General features: G+C 38.7%; 1 protein-coding gene and 1 pseudogene across 1 annotated transcript in view; both read left to right on the top strand.

Moving 5' to 3' along the window:
- Positions 1-23195, top strand: part of GNG5 (G protein subunit gamma 5) — a 166025-nt gene that overhangs the window by 26830 nt on the left and 116000 nt on the right. The gene's annotated exons all lie outside the window — the stretch shown is intronic.
- On the top strand, positions 20587-23048 carry LOC129065608 (nucleolar RNA helicase 2-like; annotated as a pseudogene).

Below are 23195 nucleotides of genomic sequence, written 5' to 3'. Positions count from 1 at the left end.
TGAGAAAGGAGAGTAAGGGGAGGAAAGTGTTAGGAGTGACAGATTTTGTAGAGTTTGGTAAGGACTTTGGTTTTTATTTTATGTGATGTGCAGATCCCTTGGAAGATCTGAAGAAAAGAATAACATGACCTGACTTGCATTTTAAAGGCAGCACTCAGACTCTTTTAAACAGGATATGAAAAATATCAGTACTATGTCTTCCAGAACAAAGCCCTATCAAAACCTGCTATGAAGCCATAAATCCAAAATTATGATTAGAAAACAAGCCATTATGTTTAGATCTCAAACAACTGCTGCTACTACGGGGCCTGGGGTCATGCTGAGGCCAGGTGCTACTTGTTTGACAGATTTTAGGAATGTCTGAAGCATGAGCCAAGACAGGCCATTTGTATGAATAAGCCCCTGGAAACAGTTGGGTGGGGTGGGGTCTCAGGGATTCACCAGGGCAGGGTGAACTGTGTGAGCCAGGTTGATGGAGACTGAGATATGGAGGCCACCTTCCTGGGAGAAGGGCTCTGAAAAGAAACAATAGCCTCTTCCAGTACTTTTGTCTGGCAGAAAGCTATCCCCTGCCCTCAGCTCTCACTCTGATACTGGACAATTCAGTTCCTTCTTGAATGTCCTTAGTGCTTTTCAAGCTTCTGCTCCAATGCTGGAGCTTAAATGCAGTGAGTCCAATAAGTCAATGTTTGGGCCCTTTAAGAGGAACATCTGTGACTCCAGAAGCCCTTCATCTTACTAAACCTAAATCCCTGTTGGTTTTTAGAGCCAGAAGTTTTGGGGACTTCTCTTCCTGGCACTGGAACCTGGTGGGGCGTCTGGTGTGGGGCTGGAGCCACTCACTTCTCAGGAGGGCCCTCTGCAGCCAAGATATCCCTACCAATTTTTATCCAGCTTGCGTGGGTGTGAGACCAGCCTATTCCATGTCTCTGCCCCTGGTACCAGCCTCGATGTGGCTTATTTAAATCTCTAGTTGTAGAACTTCCATTCAGCTAAATTTCAGTGAGTTGTGAATGATTTTTTTTGTAGTTTGGTTGCAGTTTTGATGTCTGAAAGGATTTCTGTGATCAAAATAAAATCCTTATTTTATAGTCACAAAAGCATTGATCAATTCAGCAACTATGAATTTAATGCTACTCAATAAATTAATAGGGTGAGTGAATATGGCAAACAGTGGGCTCTGTGTTCACATCTGTGTTCAGATCTTGACTCAGTCCCTTAGCTGCTATAAAATCTCAATTAGATCACATTATCTCTGAGCCTCAGTTTCTTCATCTGTAAACTGAGGCTACTTATACTACCACACAGGGCGTTGAAATAACATATATTAAATAAACACACACACCCAATAAATGCTAATAGCTGTTTTTATTAATTCTAGGTGTAAGACACTATGCTAAATATTGTGGAGAAAATGAAGACATCATGTTAGCTCTCAAGAAGCTTACAGTTTAGAAGACGAAACACAATTCTAGAGTAAGTATTGAATAGTGGTCAATGTAGAGTGCTTCTTAACTTGAGAGCCATTTCATCCATTTCTCACTAAGCATTCATTGTCCCTTATTTTCAGGGTCCATTCACAATAGAGTATACATTATTTTAAAATAAAACACTTTTTAATATTTAATAAATATTTTTTGCTTGTTTTATTTCTGACATTTGGGAGTCCTTGTAATAAAATTCTGGGGCACCAGATGAGTTCAATGAATCAAACAAATATATGACCAAGATTCTATTCAGAAAATTTGATTTATTATTTTACAATATGATTTACACTCTTTACATCATAGAAATCATCCCGAAGACACAAAATATTAATCCATTTCATGAGAATAATGGATACCAGTCTGGGGGTTAGAAGTTTTTTATTTACAATGTGATATAAATACTTGACAAACACATTCCAAGCTCCAGTGCTGGGGCAGCAGCTTGAAAGGTGCCAAGGACATACAGGGAGGAACTGAATTTTCGGGTTTCAGGGCAAGGGTTGGAGGGGCAGTTTTCTTCAAGGCAGAAGTGCTGGCAGAAGCCATTGTTCCTTTGCTGAGCCCTACCCTCACAGGCTCAGACAGGTGCCATATCTGAGTCTCCATCAACCTGGCTCACACTGTTAGTCCAGCCCTGACGATCCCTCGCAATCTCACGCCACCCAACTTGCGGGGCCACCCAAGCAGCTTCCAGTGGTTTTTACATATGATCAGCTTGTCTTGGCTCATGCTGTGGAATTTTCTAAAATCTCTCAAAGTTTCATAAACCCTAAACTAGAAGCATCTGGCCTCGGATTGCCCCGCACCTCTTTCTAAGCAATCCCAACTCCAACACTAGTGGCAGCTGACCTCAGTTTACAGCTTGACCTCTCCTGGGCACCTTCAAGTGCATCACAAGTACCAGCCATCTGAAGATGGGTACATAGAGCACAAGCAGCAGCTGACCAAGACCTGCACCTCTCTGAAGGCGCCAGACCCAGCACACTCAGTGGAGAGCTCCAGACCACAGGAAAGCACCAACCAACCTCCTCCACAAGGGACGCACTCAGAGGGCACACTCAGCAGGCACCAGAGCCCTGATGAAGAAAATCCTGCTCCTGCTCCATGGGGAGAGTCCCTGCATAGCTGATCCTCCACAGTGGTTGCAGCTAGTCCTTGCAGCCAATCAGCCTGCGAGTAAATCTCTCCCATTGAGATGGCAACAGAAGTCAAGGCTCAACAATAATAGGGGGTGTGGACAGCCCACATGGTTGAGGGTATATATGGAGTGTCCAGCTCAGATTATTGATGAGGCCATGCCACTGGACCCTACAAGACAACTACTTCATAAGGCCATTCTACCAAACCCAAGAGGTATAGCAGCTCTATCCAATACATTAAGACAAAACAGGGAGGCATCCAAAATGAGGAGACAAAAAGATATGTCCCGAATGAAAGAACAGAACGAAACTCCAGAAAAAGAACTAAACAAAGCCGAGATGAGCAACCTAATAGATGCAGAGTTCAAAACACTGGTTATAGGATGCTCAATGAACTTAAGGGAAGAGTAGATGAAATTAGTGAGAATTTCAACAAAGAGATAGGAAACATAAAAATGAAGATAGAAAACAAAAAATAACTAGTCAGAAATGAAGAATACATTATTGGGAATCAACAATGGAGTAGATGATGCATAGGATTAAATCAAAGATTTGGAATATAAGAAAGCAAAAAATACCCACTCAGAACAGCAGAAGAAAAAAGAATCCAAGTAAATGGGGCTTGTGTAAGGGGCCTCTGGAACAACTTTAAACATAACAACATTGCATCATGAGGGTGCCAGAAGGAGAAGAGAGACAGCAAGGAATTGAAAAACCTATGTAAAAAGAAATAATAATAATGACAGAAAACTTATATAACCTGGTAAAGGAAATAACATACAAGTCTAGGACGTATGGAGAGTCCCTAACAAGATGAACCCAAGGAGGCTCACACCAAGACCCATTATAATTAAAATGCCAAAGGTTAAAGACAAAGAGAGCATCTTAAAAGCAGCAAGAGAAAAGCAGTTAGTTAACTACAAGGGAGCTCTCATAAGATTGTCAGCTGATTTCTCAACAGAAACTTTGTAGGGCAGAGGAATTGCCAAGAAATATACAAAGTGATGAAAAACAAAGACCTACAGCCCAGAATACTCTACCCAGCAAAGCTATTGTTTAGAATGGAAGGACAGATAGCGAGCTTCCCAGACAAGAGAAAGCTAAAGGAGTCATTCACCACCAAATGAGCATTACAAGAAATAGTAAAGGGTGTTGAAGAATAAGAAGGAGAAGGAAAAGAAGGAGGAGGAGAATGAGATCGAGAAGGAAAAGAAAGGATCAAAAGTGTGAATAAAATTATAGTAAGTACATATCTATCAACAGTTACTTTAAATGTAAATGGATTATATGTTCCAATCAATAGACATATGGTGGCTGAATGGATAACAAAACAAGACCCTTACATATGCTGTCTACAAGAGACTCCTTCAGATCAAAAGACACACAGATTGAAAGTAAAAGGGTGGAAAAAGATATTTCATGGGAAGTAGGGTGACTGTGTGAGGGGTCTGGAGAGATTAAGCCAAAAAGAAAAAGAAAGAGAAAGAACTCATGAACACAGACAACATTGTGGTGATTGCCAGTGGAGGTGGAGTGAAGGGAAGTGGATGAGAGATAAATGGTGATGGATGGAGAATTGACTTGGGGTGGTGAACACACAACACAGTGTACAGATGAAGTGTTGCAGAATTGTGCAATTTAAACCTTTATAATTTTGTTAACCAGTGTTACCCCAATGAATTCTATTAAAATACAAGTAAATAAACATTTTAAAAAAGAAAGTGGAAACAAAGAAACGATAGGGTAGCAATGCTTACACCAGACAAGATAGACTTTTTAAACACAGTCTGTCACAAGGGGCAAAGAAGAACCTAAATATTCTACTTCTGGCTAAAAAAGAACCCAAAACACTAATTAAAAAAGACCAATGCATCCATTTGGTCACTCCGGCATTACTTACAAAACCCAAGGTATGTAGGCAGTCTAGGTTTCCATGAATAGATAAATGGATAAAGAAGTGGTGCATATATACCATGGAATATGACTCAACCATTAAAAAAATGAAATCTTACCAACAACATGGATGGACATAAATGGTATTGTGCTGAGTGAAATAAGTCAGACAAAGAAAGGCAAATTACATATGACTTCACTTATATGTGGAATCTAAAAAATGAACAAACAAGACAGAAAAAAAGTCATAGATACAGAGTTTGACAGTTGCCAGACAGGAGGGTGTTTGGGAGGATGGATAAAAGAAGTAAAGAGATTAATAAGTATAAGTCATGGACATGTGAAGTACAGTGTAGAAAATATGGTCAAAAACATTTTAATAACTGTATGATGTCAGAAGGGCACTGGATTTACTGGGGTGATAACTTTGTAATTGTATAAATGTCTAATCACTATGTATAAATGTCTAATCACTATACTGTAGGTCAACTTTAATTGAAAAATTTTTAAAAATTTTGAAAAGCAGAAAAAAAAAGGATGAAAGACTGGCTACAAAATCATGTTTACCTTTTACTAAAAGTTAGTTAAGAATCTGGCACTTGTGTGCCCAGGTAGCTCCTGACACTCAACTTATTTTTATTATTGCTTACATCATTATTTTGTCAGTGATTAGTTTTATTGCTCAGAAATGACTTATATTTGAATATCAGCACTAAGACATTAAAACCTCTTTCTGCTAAATGCAATGTCACATATAGGCTGACCCTTAGAACAGAAAACAGATATTAGTGGAAAACATGAAATCTCAGTAGTGTCCAAAATTTAGTTAATAGTAATGTGCCAATGTTGGCCCTTAGTTTTGAGAAATGTATTATATATATAAAATGTTTAAATTAAGTGAAAGTGGATGAGAGCATATAGGAACTCTCTGTATTATTTTTGCAGCATTTCCATAAATCTAAAATTACTCCAAAATTTTAAAAAATTCTTTAAAAAAAATCCCTGATCTGTCACTTAACAAACTGTTTGAATTATTTCTAGGTAAAAGAATTTAAGCTACTAACAGTCACAAAACACATTTTCTAACTATCTAGGACAAGCATTTGAACTTATATGTATAGAGTTTTCACTTAAGTACTTTGCACTTGATGATATGTTGTTTTAATAATAATCTTCAAGTCTTTTCACGGATGACTGATTTCATCCACCCCCACCCTCCCCCGGAGCACTTAATGTAGCATGCTGCAGGAAGTAAGGCATTCAGAGCTCAGATTTCTCTGACTAACCAACTGACTCAATGTGCTACCTGTAATTATATTTTAAATTTTATTCAGAACAGTTCTAGGAACTCAAGGGGATAAAGTCAAAATCAACTATTCAAGTTAGGTTTGCATAAATTGTCTATAGTGAATAGACATCATCAAAACTTGTCAAAATGCAGGATTTGTCAGTGGAAACCAGAATATCAAAAAATAAAATTAATCATCCATATGAAACATGCTCAAGACTGAAGGTGAATAGTTCATGATGAAGTTAACATTTCTAAAATAAATTTTGGGCTGAACAGAAAGTTATCAGTCTTCTTTCATGTTTTTGTTTTATTGTGTTTTGTTTTTTAAGATTGTGAAGGATAGTGCATGTTATCTTGCTCTGGCTGTAGCTACATGTTGAGGAATTCTGGAAAAGGCCTGTAATAAAAGGAACCATTTATCTCCCTGATCTTTTTCAGTAATATTTATGTAAACTAAAGCCAAAGCTACTAAAAAATACCAAGATATTTTTAACATTAGAGATTCTTGAAACGTTTACAGTTATCACCTCAATCCTTCTAAAATTCCTGTACATAGATGCAAGGCAGGAATTATCCTCATCTTCCAGTAGGAAAATGGAAATTTGAAGAGATTAAAAGCAGCACCCAGATAAACCACAAATTGTAATTCTTAGGCTCCAGCTCTTTCAGCTAATCATGTGTCATGCCCTTACATCCATATTACTTAGAGTAAATTGTTACGTGAACAACCCATGCATCTGCATATACTCATTTCCTTTTCTTGTCTCTGCAGTGTACGTTCAGGAACAAAGCACTTGATGAAGTGCGATGTGGATCCTTTAAAAGAGGCCTATGCATGAAGTTTGGAGTAGTAAATATAAGAGCAATGTTTCTTCTTTATTTAACAATTTGAACCCATGTTTTCTATTGCAGAGATGGTAGAGGTTGATACAATTTTTCAAAATGAGTTTAAGCAAAAAAAAATGTATATTTGATATATTATTTTCAATATCTATAAATAAAGTAGGTAGACTTACCTTAGGGAGTCCCAATTATAGAAAGTGGGCAAGAATTATCTTTATGATTTCCTGAGGTACCACATTGAAAAGTATTCGTTTGACACTATTACAAAATTGTTGGTCAGGGGCCTAGAAGAATTATTGATTTTTCTTCTAGGTTTCCTTCTTGGGAATAAAATACCTGAATTATATTTTATATTGAAGTCATTCATAAGGAGGTTTTAGCTGCAAGCAAGTTTACCATCTGAATTGCTAGGAGACTGCACCCCTAGCTTATACAAAATGAAGATGTACCTAATGTACCTTTCATAGCTAATAAAAGATACCATTTATTTCATATTTTATCTCAAATTAGCATAAACATTTCAGCACTTGTTGGGAAACTAACATCTAACATGGGGTGGTCAGGGTTTAATGTTCTAGATAAGGAAATACAGTGTGTTATCTTTTCCAGAGGAACACTGTATTGTCATAACACACATTAAATAGAAGTTGTAGTACTGACCCATAGTCCTCTTCATTAAAAATGGAAGTCTTCCTAAACTTGGAATTGTATGTAATGAATATAGCACATTTAATCTAAGTAAACTAGTAAGATGAGCCCAATACTTATTTATTCTGTAAATATTTCTGAACCCTCACAACCAAGCGTGGCATTGTAAGGAAGCCAAAGAACAAACAAGGTCCCTTTCCATACTAAAATATAATGAAGAAACTTAAAATATAATGAAGAAATCAAAACATACAACATGAAATCTTATACTTCAATTCAGACATTAAATAACACTGGAAAAGAACAGTACTGTAGAAGTTAGAAGATTACATCTATCAGTAAGTACTGTGATAGTACATAAAGAGAGACCTCTGGTTTTTGGAAGCAATGTATTATAATGGTTAGTAATACAGGGTTAATTTTTAAAATTTTTATAGCACAATATTATTGTCCATATTCATTATACAGTGCTTAGATCTCTCTGGCTTATTTACTACTTGTTGCAAGTTTATATTCTTCAACATCATCATTCTTATCACCTTTCCCCACCCCAACTCCCTGGTAACCACTGTTTTACCCTTTGTTTTTTACACGTGTAACTTTTTTAGATTTCCCATATATCTACTATCATACAGTACTTGTGTTTGTCTGACTAACCTTGCTTAGTATGCATAATATGCTCAAGGTCCATCCATGTTGTCACAAATGGGAGAGTATCCCTCTTTCTCATGGCTGAATAATATTCCATTTTGTATATGTACCATATATATTTTTTATCGACTCATCCACTGTTGCACATTCAGATTGTTCTTATATCTTGGTTACTAAGGAATGCAGGTAACAGCTTTTAGAGTCAGCCATATCTGGGTTGCAGCCCCAGATTACTCACATTAGCTGTGTGATTTGGGGCAAGTCCCTAGCTTCTCTAAGCCTCTGTTCTCTTTTTCTTTATAAAAAGTAGATAATGAAACCACCTAGACCAATGGATGAGTTATGATGATTAGATGAAATCAATAATGCATAAAACAACTTTAGCATAATTTGTTTGCCATTTAGTGTGTTCTCGCTAAGTACCTCCTATTATAAGTAGTTTACTGTTATAATCAAGGAAGATTTCCCAGAGAAGATAAACAAAGGTGTATGTGTTCAGTGTTTGAGTTGAGTGCGGGCCTACCTCATTGCTGATACTGAGGAAAAGAAATGATCAGTGATGCCTCAGTTGGAGATCTACTCAATGACTTTGGGTAAATTCATTCATTCTTTCACTCATTTATTCATTGTTCATTCACTGGTTCATCAGATATTCCTTGTGCCTTCTCAGTGCTCACTACTGTGCTAGGTGCCAAGAATACAAAGGCAAGTAAAAACACTCAGACCATTCTTTCTCTGAACAAATATTTACATAAATATACATATAATTATTATGATGAGTGTTATGAAGGTGAAGTTGTGCTCTGAGAGTGTGTAGCAAGGGGATATCTCCCTAATCTAGGGAAGGCTTTCCTGAGGTGGTGAACTCTATGAGCTGAACTCTAGAAGGGTGGGAAGGGAGAAAGGAGAAGAGTGTATGGGCAAGGAGAACAGCATATGTGAAGGTTGAACTTGGTGTGCATGAGTCTGAAGAGGCCAGTATGAATGGAGTGCAGAGAGGAGAGGCAGGTCAGGTTAGACTGGAGGCAGGGCTTTGGGGTCAGTAAGGATTTAGATCATTATCCCAAGTGTATGAATGGTAAGCAATTAAAGAGTTTAAGTAGGATCATGGCATAATCAGACCTGTGTTTTATAAAAGCACTGTGGCTACAGTGCAGGAGGGCCAAGAGTGCTGGAAGTAGAAAGGAGTCTCTGGGATTGATTATATAACCAGGTGATTGAAGGGATTGAATTCAGTGGGGTATAAACATGAAATGATTCTAGTGTTGTTGCTAACTACTGTCTTCAAATGTGCTGATATGATTTCCCTTAAAATTCCATAATATCTCCAGCAGATAATTATAGATTGTAGATCATTTTTTATTATTAAAAAATCTTGTCTGGACTTGCTCAATCTTATACCCAATTTAAACCTTTCTCTGCCCACCCACCCCAACAATCTTCCAGTTCAGTCATGCCCCAAGTACTGGGGACATTCCTTGGAAGTGGGGTTACATGTGGTCTTGAGCAATGGGGCCTTAGTGGAAGGAAAAAGCCTCAAATATCTTCCACTTAATCTGTTTGGTAGGTATCTAAATGCTGCCCCTGTCTGATGAGGCATTTTTCATAAGGTCCTGCAGAGGCCTCTGCACAGTTCCCTGATATGGGAAGAGCCACCTCTTTTGACACTTTGCTTTAGTAATGTACCCCACAGCCTCTTGGTATTGAAGTCCTGGTGCTTGGAGTATGGCCCTCCTAGGCAGGTACAGAAATTTATTTCAAGCTTGGCTTTCTTCTTTTGTATGTTTTGAAAAATCCAAATATCTTGCCACCTCCACTTTGTTCTCCAATTCTTGTTTTTCTACTGCTCAGAGTGGCTCAGAGGGCAGATAAGCAAGTCCACTACCAAAGTAGTTGTTCAACCCAGCAATGAGATGTTCCTTCATGTTCCTCTAGTATATAAATATATAATGCAGAGTGAAGGATAAGAGACTAATGCTTGGAGGAGCAAAGCCAGCTCTGTTGCTTTCCATAACTTACTGGTTCTCTTTAGAGAATGGAGATTCCTTGAATCTCTAGGTCAGGGCACGTGCCTGGGTTCCAAGTCTGGTCCTCAGCCTGGGCATGTGCGAGAGGCAACTGATCAATGTTTCTCTCTCACTCTCTCCCACCATTTCTCTTTCTCTAAAAACAAACAAAAAAACAAGTAAATCTTTAAAAAAAAAACCTATCCCTAGTTGGACATGAGTTTTGTGTTTATCCAGTTTGTCCTATTTATTTATTGGTTCCTTAAGAGTCCCTCTATTGAAGTGGTTTTGAATTGTTTCTTAAATCCTGATAATTAGCATCACCAAAAAGCTGAATCCTGGAGACAAATAAACTCACGTTTGCACACACTTTGTTATTATAATTCTCATTCACTGTATCATTTTAATGACCAAAAATACTGTGGTAATATGGTAGAGAGAATATTTTATTGCAGTGATAATGGTGCCTAACATTTATTTAGCACTTTTTACATGCCAAGCAGTGATCTAAGTTCTTTACAGTATGACTCGTTTAATCCCTTCAATAATCCCATGCACTGGGTACTATTATGGACCTCACTTTTAGGTATCTGAAACACAAGAGAGATTATGTATATTGCCCAGACACACCCAACCAGAGTTAGGATCCACACGCAGGCAATCTGCCTTGTACACCCATGTTCTTTGGGACTGTGCTATAAACTGACCCACCATATAAAGCCAAATGGCTCATTAAAAATATGGTAATATTTTGGAATATAAACCTTACCACTACAGATCTCAAATGAAGATAAATAAAAATCAACAAATAAAGTCGGCAGAAAATGGTACACTATACTTGTGAGTGAAGATGAGAATTAAGTAAGATTGGATATTTGGAAATTCTAATGAAAACCTTATGTCTTATTTTGACCACTCCTCCTTCCCCACGGATGGTTTGCATACTGTTAGTAGAGAATTACTGTTTTAGTAAATATCCTGCATAACTTTGTACTGCGCATATGGAAATCATATGCTTTCTACATATGATTCCAAGCAGAGTGGGACCTTGCTGAATATTGGTGTTTTACTGGAATATGCACTAGTTCATTCAACAACCATTTATTCAGAACTTTTAGAGGAGACAAACATAAACAAATTTTTACAACACTATAAAATAAATTAAAAAAATAGAGGCAGTTCAAGATAGTGATGACACCAAGATGAAGAAGAGAAGTGGCAGGGGAAATGATGATAGGGAGAAGAGGGTATCAGAAAGGCGTCCTTAAAGAGGAAAAGTTTGCATTGCGTCAGTGAGTTCTCCAGGCATGAAAGAAACAGGGAAGGCCATTCCAAAGGGTGGCACATATGTAAAGACTCATAGATATGAAATAAGATAATGTGTTCAAGGAGCTGTAAGTCTCAGGAGATTATGGGGACATAAAGTGCAGGGAATGAAGAGTAAGCTGGAGGGATAAGAAAGGACAAGGGGAATACAAAGGAATGAGAGCTTTATGGGACGGAATGGGGAGTCAATGAATAGTGGCAAGCAGGGGAGTGCCACAGTGAATGGAATGCTCAGCTAAACTGAACTCCAGCTTTTTCCAATTGAGTATCACACATGAATAATATATTAAAAAGTAATCAAGCGTGTGAGATTTTTATTTATTTAAGGTGGATATCTCTGGGCATATATTATTTATGTCTGCCCAGCATCCATTCCTTCTTTCTTATTTATGTATGTATGTATCTATTTATTTTTAGAGAAAAAGGAAGGGGGAGAGAAACATTGATTTGTTTCTCCATTTACTTATGCATTCATAGCATGATTCTTGTATGTGCCCTGATTGGGGATCAAACCTGCAACATTGGCATATCCAACTGATATGCCAATGTGGCTCTAACCAACTGAGAACCCTAGCAAGGGCCTTTTATTTACTTTTTGTAATAGCACCTTGATTATCCTTTGGGCAGGGAATTAACCTTTCCATAATGCCTACAATATCCTACAGCTATCAAACAAGTTACCTATCCAACTCTCCTTAGCTGAAAGTTGAGCAAGGGATCTGAGCAAGTTTCCTCCAACTATTCCAGGAACTTAAATTTTGTATGGAGTGACTCAAGGATGGGAAATTTTATAGTTGCTCCACTTGGTGTCAACACCCTGAAAGAAGCCCATATTTCCTGTTACTCAGGTCACCAAAATGCCCAGAGTTACCTTGGTCTTTTCCTTTTTGAAGCTAGGTGCTCCAAGATTGCTTTTGATTCCTTGACTTTTCCCATAGTTCTCCAATAAATTCCATTTTGCTGAGTTAATACATTCTCAAATCAGATTCAGTTTGTTTCCTAGCTAAGAACCATAATTTATGCATCACCTATGAGGATGATCTTCTTACCTTTACCTGCTGGAATTACTGGAAATTTTGACTAAGTGTGTTGTACTGTACCAGTCTAGTAGGTTTTTACTCTCTGGTTCTTGAAGTCACTAGTAAGCTGACAAGAAGTGGGCTCACATTTGCCCTGCTCTCAGAACCTGCAGTCCTCCCACTCTCTCCTTCTCTTCTTCCCTCAGCCACCAACCTGGAACAGAGGGAGTCTCAACTTGTGAGAGTTTTCCCTTTGTATTTCTGACCAAGACACTTTTTCTATGTTTAGCAAAGAAACTTTCATGCCTTTCACAAAACCACTATGTTCTCCTAAGGTCTAGGAAGACTAATAAAAATCTTGGAGGCCTCTTCTGTTTTCCACCTTGCTCCAAAACTATGCAGAGGCAATAAATTCAAAAATTTCTTTCTCTTTCTTCCTTCCTTTCTTCCTTCCTTTCTTCCTTCCTTCCTTCCTTCCTTCCTTTCTTTCTTTCTTTCTTTCTTTCTTTCTTTCTTTCTTTCTTCTTCTTTCTTTTTCTTTCTTTCTTTCTTTCTTTCTTTCTTTCTTTCTTTCTTTCTTTCTTTCTTTCTTTCTTTCTTTCTTTCTTTCTTTCTTTCCTTCCTTCCTTCCTTCCTTCCTTCCTTCCTTTCTTTCTTTCTTTCTTTCTTTCTTTCTTTCTTTCTTTCTTTCTTTCTTTCTTTCTTTCTTTCTTTTATTTCCTTCCTCCCTTCCTTCCTCCCCTCCTCTCTCCTTCCTTCCTTCCTTCCTTCCTTCCTTTCAATGTATTTATTTAGTTTTAGAAAGAAGGTAAGTGAGGGAGAAAGAGAGGGAGAGAAATATTGATTGATTGCCTCTTACAGGTGCCCTGGTCAGGGACCACACCTGCAACCTAAGCCTGTGCCCTGATGGGGAATCAAACTAGTAACCTTTAGCTTTGCAGGATGATACCCAACTAACTGAGCTGCACTGGTCAGGGCAACACATAATATTCTAAGTGCTTGAATTTGGAAGCAAGTTGGAGGCAGAAGAAAACTGAATAGACACAAAAGAGGAAGAGAAAAGTTAGGACTTCAAAATACTTAAATAGTTTAATAATGAAAATAATACCTTTCAAGATATCTTTATTGTTATTCTTTATTGTATTTTTCTTTGTATATTTTGTGTTATTTTATATTTTACTCACAGATGAAGAACGTACATATATTACTAGATGTATTGGGCTGTTTTCCTGGGTACATAGTGGGCTCTTCTTAGTCACTGTAATGCCAGCAATGATTAGGCCTGTGTCCAGAGATAAACCATCTTTATAGGTTTTTCAAATCATCTGAGAGAGTTCTTGGAAGCCATCCTTCTCATCAGGATGTTTGGGACACAGCCTGCCATCTTAATCACTGGCTTTTAGATCACTGGCTAGATGTTGTCCTTAGTCATCTTTTTCGTGCACACCCTCTGACTTCTGGCATTCCAAGTTTCCTATAGCAAAGCCAGGTGGTGGAATGTGTGGGGGTACAATAAATGACTGGGAGTGTTTCTACATGTTTCATAACTAAACTTGATAATGTGGACCTTTTTTTCCTAAATCTCCATCTCTGCCACATGTTGCAATCATTTTCATTGGGTTATATAGATATTCTCATAGAACCAAAGCTCAAGGGAGATACATGGTTCACCCTGTAATTCTGATCACACTCTCCTCCTCTCTTCTCATTTCATTTCATTTCTTTTTTTCTTTTCTTTTCTTTTTCTTTTTTTACACAGAAACTTGGAATTTTGAGTACAGGAAAATGAGGCAAAGAGGAAAAGAAAAGGCAACAAAAGGAGAAAAAGCCAGTAAAGGGAACTGAAAAGAAGAATGAAAACTTGAAAGAGGAGGAACCAATGGTTGTAAAATATTTTGAAAGTATTCCAAATAATTAGTACTCAACAAAAACACAAAAAAAAGTGTTACTTATCTTTCCTCTCCTCCTTTTACACCTGCTTTTCCACCACCATCAATATCTCCTTCCTCAAGCCTTTCTGATAAGGACATTTCCCAGTCACAATGGTTTTGAACATGTTTTTTCTATATACATATTAGAGCTATTGCTCATCATTACTTGAGTGCCTCTAATTAAAAAAAAAAAAAAGAATTGTTTTTAACTGCTTTATCATTAGTAGTAATGAAGTTATCCTTTTTGCAAGGGACCCCTGAGAGGATGATCCAAAAAGGGAACTGAAGTTTGAACCCACCTCTTACTACTATCCTCAGGATGGAGGTACTCTGGACTTCATAAGGTCATTTTCTATCCTGGTTCCTGTTTTTGCTTTATTTTTTATGGTTTCTTTTTATCTGCATATTGTTGGTATTATTTAAAAACTTATGTTTGGCTTCAGCTGTTTTCTTGGATATGAATGTAACTGATAGTAATACAAATGGTACTTTTCTCAAGAGGGATGGCAAAGAGAGCTTAGTTCATTCCTTTTATTATAGGTTTGCCTTCGAAGGAGAGGTACACTGAGATAAAGGTGGCATTATTCAGGCTGCCAATGTCATTTGCTAGGGGTGTTCTGGTATTCCTCTATCTCTTCCTCTCCCTCCCTCCCTCCCTCCTTTCCTTCCTTCCTTTAACTTCCTGATGTAATAATAAATCTCTTTCCTTCTTTCATCCACTCAGCGTAGAAGAGGAGAATGAGAGGTATTTCCCTCCAATGATGGGATCAGTTTTTTGGGAAATTTATTTTAATAATTGCCCAGGCTTTGATGTCTGTGTTTCCATATTTGTTGCCATTCCTTGATGCGAGACATGATTTCCCTCATAATCTTTTATCCTCGTAACTTTACCACCCAGAGGCAAAGGACATGCTCTGTGCCTGACAGCATTATGAAACACCTGGATCTGCCTGACCCATCCCTACGAAGGCTGCACCACCCAGGACAGGACATTATGAAATGAAGTTGGTACTGACTGGAAGTCAGTAGTAATCTTCTGGATTAATTAGATGAACGTGAACAGACATGGAACCCCAAAGGCCAGGCTGTGGAAGATCATCTCTGAAACTCCTTGAAGTAAGTTTCTGGACAGGTTATGCTTTATTTTACTGTTGGTTTTTGAGACGCCACTTCATTGGGTTTTTAAAAACTTGATGCTCAACATAGAAGCATGAGGTCTTTAAATTTAGGACTTCACTGAACAAGAGTGATCATTAGCAGGCTCTCCCTTTTTGACTCAAAGATGTCTTTCTCCTTTGTTGGTATTTTATACTCAGCCCTTCCCAGAAATTACTTCCCAAAAAGAAAAAGGAGAGAAGTGCGATGGAGATGAAATTCAAAGATTGATTTATAAAATATGTACATTTTAGTTTAGGTTTTATATGGCTCATAGCTTTATACTGCAGTTTGTCTGATTCTCATGTATTACCCCAAATATCATTTATCATTCATTCATTCAACAAACATTTATTAAATTGGGCACTTTCAAAATAAAGAGGGAGAGATTTCAACTGGAGTATAAGCTCTGTTAGCCAGGATTTTAGTCTGTTTTGTTCACTGCTATGTCTCTAGCACTCAGAACAGTGCCTGGCACACAGGAGGCACTCGATAAATATTTGTTTTTATATTTTTATGTTATTAGAGTAAGAGATATACTAAATATATTGACCCTGGAATTGTAGAGATCATAAAACCTGTCATTCAGAAAAGGACCCCGAGGAAGACTTGAAGCACCCAAGTGTCAGAGGAGGTATACTCTTATATGTTCAGAGTGGCATCTGCTTTATGTTTCAGGTTGCTTTTGCCTCAAAAGAGGCATGAGGTTAATTTTAGCTTTTTATTTTCACTCTTGTTTAGACGGTAAAAAGATTATGATAAAACAATGAGTTGGTTTTATTTATTAGTCTTTTCTGCGTTTACTTAGTGTCTATGGCTAAGGGATTTCCAGGTTTACCCCAGGTGGTTGTATTAAATCTCACAGCTCAGCAAAACAGGGCTTGTGAGCAGAGCCCGCCCTTGGTGGGGGCAGTTTGTATTTCTGCATACAGCTCCTCGGCAGTGCCAAGCTGATTTCGCTAGAGTGTTCATTTTTAAGTTTTATAGTATTTGCCGTTTCTCTATTTTTGTACCCTTCTTAGGGGCAGAAGTAAAGAGAGGGGTAATTGAAGGTAGGGACCTGGGATTTTGGTGAAGGACTGACTTGACTGGGCCCCTCTGTCACCCACTTTCCCTCCTGCCTACCTAGCGCAGAATGTCTGTTTCTCTTCTTTGCTCCTCCAGCAGCAAAGTAAAAGTGGGAACCAAATGCAAGCTTGGCCAAGAGCACTCCCCAACCAGGGGGGCCCCATCCCCTTCCTTTTGCCATCTCAGGAGCCGAGAATTCAGAGTGACTTTTCTGAGGTTATGCTGGTGTCAGCTGTGGTGAGGCTAGAAGTTCTGTCTGAGGATTTAGCCATTGTGCTGAGCTATAAAAAAACATGTAACACAGGCTACTACTTTTATGTTGCAGTTCAAGTGTTATGGGATTTCATTTTATAAGAACCTTCAGTCCAACACATAAATCTCTCTCAGGTCAGCGAGGCTTTGTGTGTATGTGTGTGGGGGGGGTCGGGGGCTTTTCCCTTATAATTCACTCTCAGTTCATCCAAGGCAAACATTTTTAAACCAGACCATTAGAAAAGACACTGCAGTGTCGTGGAGAATTTATAAACAAAGGGAATTTGCATAAAATGAACTGCAGCAACATTTTAGCTGTAATGCCTATTTGGGCACAAGACCTTTTGTCCCTCCTTTCGACTGTTTTGAATAATGGACTATAAAGCATTGGAAAGAAGCCTAACATCCATTCAGTGAACTTTAGTTAAGTCTGAGGTAAATTGATCTAAACAACCCACTTAGTGTACAGAGGAGGAAACTAACCAAACATACAAAAAATCAAGTTACTTGTTTAAGTCACAAACTGATTAATAGCAGAAACCTGAGATTCTTAATCAGTCATGATTTTTCTTCTCAGAAAAATGTTCCTTCATATCTTTTGGTGGTGGGGTGAGGGGCGTGATGGGTATAGAAGAAACAGAAGATTTCACAAGAAGGTGGAACTATTATTTTTGCTAAGATGGCAATGCCTATTATGATATTCCCTGTATCAACTATTGCTGGCTGTTGTGCAGAGGTATGTGTTGGTTGTTTTAGGATTAAATACAGGCCAGAAACTCCTGGAGAAAAAAAAACACCCTGTTATTTAAAAAACTAATACCTTTCTTCAATTTTTCCTTCTGGTTTCACTTTGAAAATCATTTTCACTGTTCAAACGATAAGGGAGGTCAGAAAAATCTGTTCAGACATGCAAGAACCAGGAGTTACCGTCTGGCCTTCACATGGATTTTGGACAATCTGATGGAGGAGTAACATCTTCTAATATGAAAATGATAACTCTCTGCTCCACATACTCCTTTGATGCTCTGGAATGAGTGTTGTGGAGGTTTGAACTCACCGAGCTGTGAGAGGCCGGCTCTTCCTGGCTTCCCTCTTTCAACCATGTCACTATTCTCCAAGCTTTGTTCACACTTCAAACTTTAGCCGTCTCTGACTCCTCCCTTTTCCTCAACACACTGAAATGGTTGCTAAGCTCTATGGATTCCTTCTTTGCACTATGTCTTATATCATTTTATTTCATTCCTATCATTTTTCACATATGTCACATAAAGTCATATTTTGAGAGCAGTGAAGAACACAGGTTTGGAGTCAGACAGAGCAAGGTTTACGAGTCCCAGCTCTGCCAATTACTAGCTACGTATCATGGCTTAATCTCCCTGACCCTTACTTACCTTATCTGTAAAATGGGGATCACAATTGCATTGGCCTTAAGGTGTTTTGAGAATTAAATGTCACGGTGTGTGTAAAATATTTAGTAGAGTGCTTAGCATGTAATCAGTGCTCAACATGTAATAATAACCACAGTAGTTGCCCCTTGTCCTCGGCTTTGCTTTCTGCAGTTTCAGCTACTGGTGGTCAATTGCTGCCTGAAATACTAAATGAAAAGTTCCAGAAATAAGCAGTTTTTACATTTTAAATTGCATGCCATTCTGAGTAGCATGATGAAATCTTGCACTGTCCTGCTCTGTCCCACCTGGGATGTGACTCATCTCTTTGTCCAGTGTATCCATGCTATATCCGTCCCATTAGTCACTTAGTAGCCCTCTTGGTTATCAGATTGACTATGGCAGCATCACAGAGCTTGTGTTCAAGTCACCCTTATTTTACTTAATAATGGCCCCCAAACATAAGAGTAGTGATGCTGACAATTCAGATTTGCCAAAGGGAAGCTGTAAAATTTCTTTGAAGTGGAAAGGTTAAAGTTCTTGACTTAAAAAAGGAAAGAAAAAAAATGTATGCTGGAGTTGCCAAGGTCTACAGTAAGAACAAATCTTTAATCTGTGAAATTGTGAAAAAGAAAACAGAAATTCCTTCTCTTTTTGCTGTTACCCTCAAACTGCAAAGCTATGGCAACAGTGTATTGTTAGCGATTAGTAAGATGGAAGAGGCATTAGATTTTTAGGTGGAGATATAAACAGAAAAATTGTTCCTATTGACGGCAACATGTTGTGCCACAAAGCACTGAGCCTATACAAAGACTTCAACAAGGGATCCCCTAAAACAAGTGACACCAAGCCTTTTATTGCAAGTGATGGATGGTTGCCCAGATTTAGGAATAGATTTGGACTGAAAAGTATGAACATTACTTGGGGGACAGAGCGAGAGACCGCATTCACATGACTTTAATTACAGTGGATTGTGACAATTGTTCTATTTTATTATTATTTATTATTGTTAATCTCTTACAATGCCTAATTTATAAATAAAACTTTACCATAGGTATGTATGGATAGGAAAAAAACATAGTATATATAAGGTTTAGTACTATCCACAGTACCCTCTGTGGGGTCTTGAAACATTTCCCTTGCAGGTAAGGAGGGCCCACTGTAGTACTGTTCACCCCTCCTTGTCCATTCTACTTCCTTCCATCAGGTTGCTTCTCTTAAACCCAGCTCCGACATTCTCTCTTCCATGCTCCCAAAGAGAAGTCTCACCTCAGGGTGGTTAAAAGCTGTCCTCTGCAGCAGGCCTGCTTGGGCTACCATTTACTAGCCATGTGATCTGGAGCAAGTTTCTTAACTTTTCTCTGACTTTGTAAAGTAGAGATGATAGTGTCTACCTCAAAGGGTTATGTTGAAGGTTATATTATTTATTAATAGTTCATATTTTAAAGTGCTTGGCACACAGTTAGTCAACATCAATTTTTGATGAATAAAAACCTATGCTGGCTTTTTATATTTGCTAGTTCATCAACATGCTCTGTATTAATTTCTTTGGTCTTGCTGTTTCTTCCACCTGGAATGCAGGGTGCTTTAATGGAAAGAGTACTTGCAGCCCAGGGACAGGAGTAGCTGCCAGCTTTGACTTAACAGCAGGAGCTACCTGAATCACTTGCAAAACATTCAGGGTCTCTGTGCGGTTTCAGCGGGAGATCAGCTGATTGTGCCTCCAATGGGCCCTGGAGAGAGAAGTAGAGACATATCCTTGTATTTTGCCACAATTAAGCAGAAGTCATAGTTGCTGATAAAAATCTCAATGTTTTCATGATAAAAATATGCAGTTCAGGGTGGGACAGAAATTTTCTTAATACTGAGGGCTGAAGAAAAGAATCCTGCCTACATGGCTCTTTATAAATGACGTTCTTCTAACATAATCAGTGTGTTATGCTCCAGTTTGTTTATTCCTCACAGCATTCTCTGAGGTAGGTACTATTGTATCCTCACTTCTTTTTTATAGATGAGGAAGCAAAGGCTCAAGGAGGTCAAATAGCTTGCGTGAGATGATGTAATTAATAAATGGTAGGGAATTTGAAACCTGGGCAGTCTAGCTCCAAAATCTACACTTTTAGCTACTATATTAAACGTGACTCTTAGTCTGTGGGTTACTTTTTAAGTAAATCTAACTTAATTTAAAAACAAGGTACCTCAAGGCAATTTGAATAAATTTGATTCTGAATTTTCAGACAATTAATTCTATAAAGGCCCAAATCACTGTTCAAATGTGTGTCTTCCTGATGGTTTACTTTGATCCAGCAATAATATTAACAACATCTTGAGCAATGGGCTTAAATTGCTTCCTGTAGAGCTCTCGGGTTGCATCGAGCTTTTTCTGAGGTCTGAGGGCTGGTGGTGGTGGGTGTGAAAGGGGGTCTAAGCGTCCACTCCCATGTCAACCAAGGGAGCCTTGTTTCATCTGTTTAAAAATTGGGATGCTGAGTAGGATTAATTTTGAAGAAAAAGATCTTGGCATTTAAAAGTGAAAAATCAGTCCTCTCCACGCAGCAGCTGAGATCGGCAGGCCTGCACAGCTCGTCCTGAATGATGCCAGGAAAACTCCTTAGTGACATTGATTTGGAATCAAATGCAGCCATGGGAAAAGTGAAGATAGCACAAAAAAAAAAAAAAAATATGAGAGGAAAGGTTAAAAAGAGAAGCCAAAATCTAATAAGACTGAAGAGGCAGCGGAAAAAAGGAAGAAGCTATTTCTCCAAAAGCTAAAAAAGTTCAAAAGAAAGCAGAGCCTTCTGAGGTTGACGTGAATTCTCCTAACTCCAAAAAGGAAAAAAATAAAGAGGAGTCATCTCAAGTTGACGTGATTTCTCCTAAAACCAAAAGTGTAAAAAAAACCGAAAGAGCCCATGGAAAAGAACGATGTTTCTCCTAAAACCGAAAAAGTTTTAAAAAATGAGGAGCCTTCTGAAGAAGAAGTAGGTGCTTCTAAGCCCAAGAAGATGAAGAAAGAAAAGGAAATGAATGGAGAAATTGGGGAGAAAAGCTCCAAACTAGACAATGGATTCTCTTATTCTGGACCTGACTCTAGCTCCAACGAAGCTGCCAGTGAAGAAAGTAACAATGAGTTGGAGCAGGAAATACATGTGGAACGAAAAGAAGAAGCTTTCTCTAATTTCCCCATATCTGAAGAGACTATTAAACTTCTCAAAGCCCATGGAGTGACCTTCCTGTTTCCTATACAAGCAAAGACATTTCACCATGTATATAGTAGAAAATATTTAATTTCACAGGCATGTGCAGGAACTGGGGAGACATTCTCCTTTGCCATTCCTTAGATTGAGAAGCTTCTGGGAGAATTGCAAGACCGAAAGAGAGGCCGTGCTCCTCAGGTCCTGGTTCTTGTACCCATAAGGAAATTGGTAAATCAAGTAAGCAAAGACATCACAAAAAAGTTGGCAGTGGCTTGTTTTTATGGCGGAACTCCCTACGGAGGTCCAACTGAACGTAGGTGGACTGGGATTGACATCCTGGTAGGGATACCAGGTCGTATCAAAAACCACTTGCAGAATGGCAAGCTAGATCTCACCAAACTTAGGCGTGTTATCTTGGATAAAGTTCACCAGATGTTGGATATGGGGTTTGCTGATCAAGTGGAAGAGATTTTAAGTGTGGCATACAAGAAAGATTCAGAAGATAACCCCCAAACACTGCTCTTTTCTGCAACTTGCCCTCATTGGGTATATAATGTTCCTAAGAAATACATGATATCTACATATGAACAGGTGGACCTGATTGGTAAAAAGACTCAGAAAACTGAAATAACTGAGGCGCATCTGTCTCTCAAGTGCCACTGGACTCAGAGAGCAGCAGTTATTGGTGATGTGATCCGAGTGTACAGTGGTTTTCACGGGCACACCATCATCTTCTGTGAAACCAAGAATGATGCTCAGGAATTGTCTCAGAATGTGTCATAAAGCAGGATGCTCAGTCATATTACATGGAGGCACTCCACAGAAGCAAAGGGAAATCACCCTGAAAAGTTTTAGAAATGGTGGTTTTGGGGTTTCGGTTGCAACCAACGTTGCTGTGTGAGGGTTAGACATCCCTGAGGTTGATCTGGTTGTACTAAGTTGTCCACCAAAGGATGTGGAGTCCTACATTAATCGTTCTGGGCAAACAGGTAGAGCTGGAAGGACTGGGATTTACATCTGCTTCTATCAGCACGAGGACGAATATCAGTTAGCACAGGTGGAGCAAAAAGGGGGAATTAAATTTAAACAAATAGGTGTTCCTTCTGCAATAAAGATAGTAAAAGCTTCCAGCAAAGATGCCATCAGGCTTTTGGATTCTGTTCCTCCCACTGCTATTAGTCACTTCAGGCAAACAGCTGAGAAACTGATAGAGGAGAAGGGGGCCGTGGACGCCCCGGTGGCGGTGCTGGCCCGTATTTCAGGTGCCGCATCCCTAGACCAGCGCTCCTTGATCAACTCAGATGTGAGCTTTGTGAGTGTGATTTTGAAGTGCTCGACTGAAATGCCAAACGCTGGTTATGCTTGGAAAGAACTTAAAGAGCAACTGGGTGAGGAGATTGATTCCAAAGTAAAGGGGATGGTCTTTCTCAAAGGAAAGCAGGGTGTTTGCTTTGATGTCCCTACTGCAGCAGTAACAGAAATACAGGAAAAATGGCATGATTCACAGCGCTGGCAACTCTCTGTGGCCACGGAGCAACTGGAAGTGGAAGGACCATGGGAAGGATATCGAAACTTCAGGGGCCGGTGGGAAGGCAATTGAGGTCACAGGGGGCAGCGGGAAGAAAACAGAAGCTTCAGGGGACAGCAAAAAAAGAAATAGAAACTTCAGAGGACAGCGATCAGAAGGTGGCAACAAGAATAACAGATTCCAAAACAGAGGCCAGAAACGGAGTTCTAGTAAAGCATTTGGTCCGTAATTGAAGTAGGAAATTTTTATGGCAAAACAGAATTGTGTTTGGCAACAGGGAACTGAACATTTTTTTTTTTTTTTATACCAAGTTAAAAGCACATTGTGCTTCTTTCCTAATCACTAGTTCAGGCCCATCTCTTCTAGCAACAAGCCT

The sequence above is a fragment of the Pteronotus mesoamericanus genome, unplaced genomic scaffold (assembly GCF_021234165.1).
Source record: "Pteronotus mesoamericanus isolate MK-2021 breed Mesoamerican mustached bat unplaced genomic scaffold, CSHL_Meso_final contig_181, whole genome shotgun sequence".
Taxonomy (NCBI): domain Eukaryota; kingdom Metazoa; phylum Chordata; class Mammalia; order Chiroptera; family Mormoopidae; genus Pteronotus; species Pteronotus mesoamericanus.
This window is presented reverse-complemented; position numbering and strand designations above follow the sequence as displayed.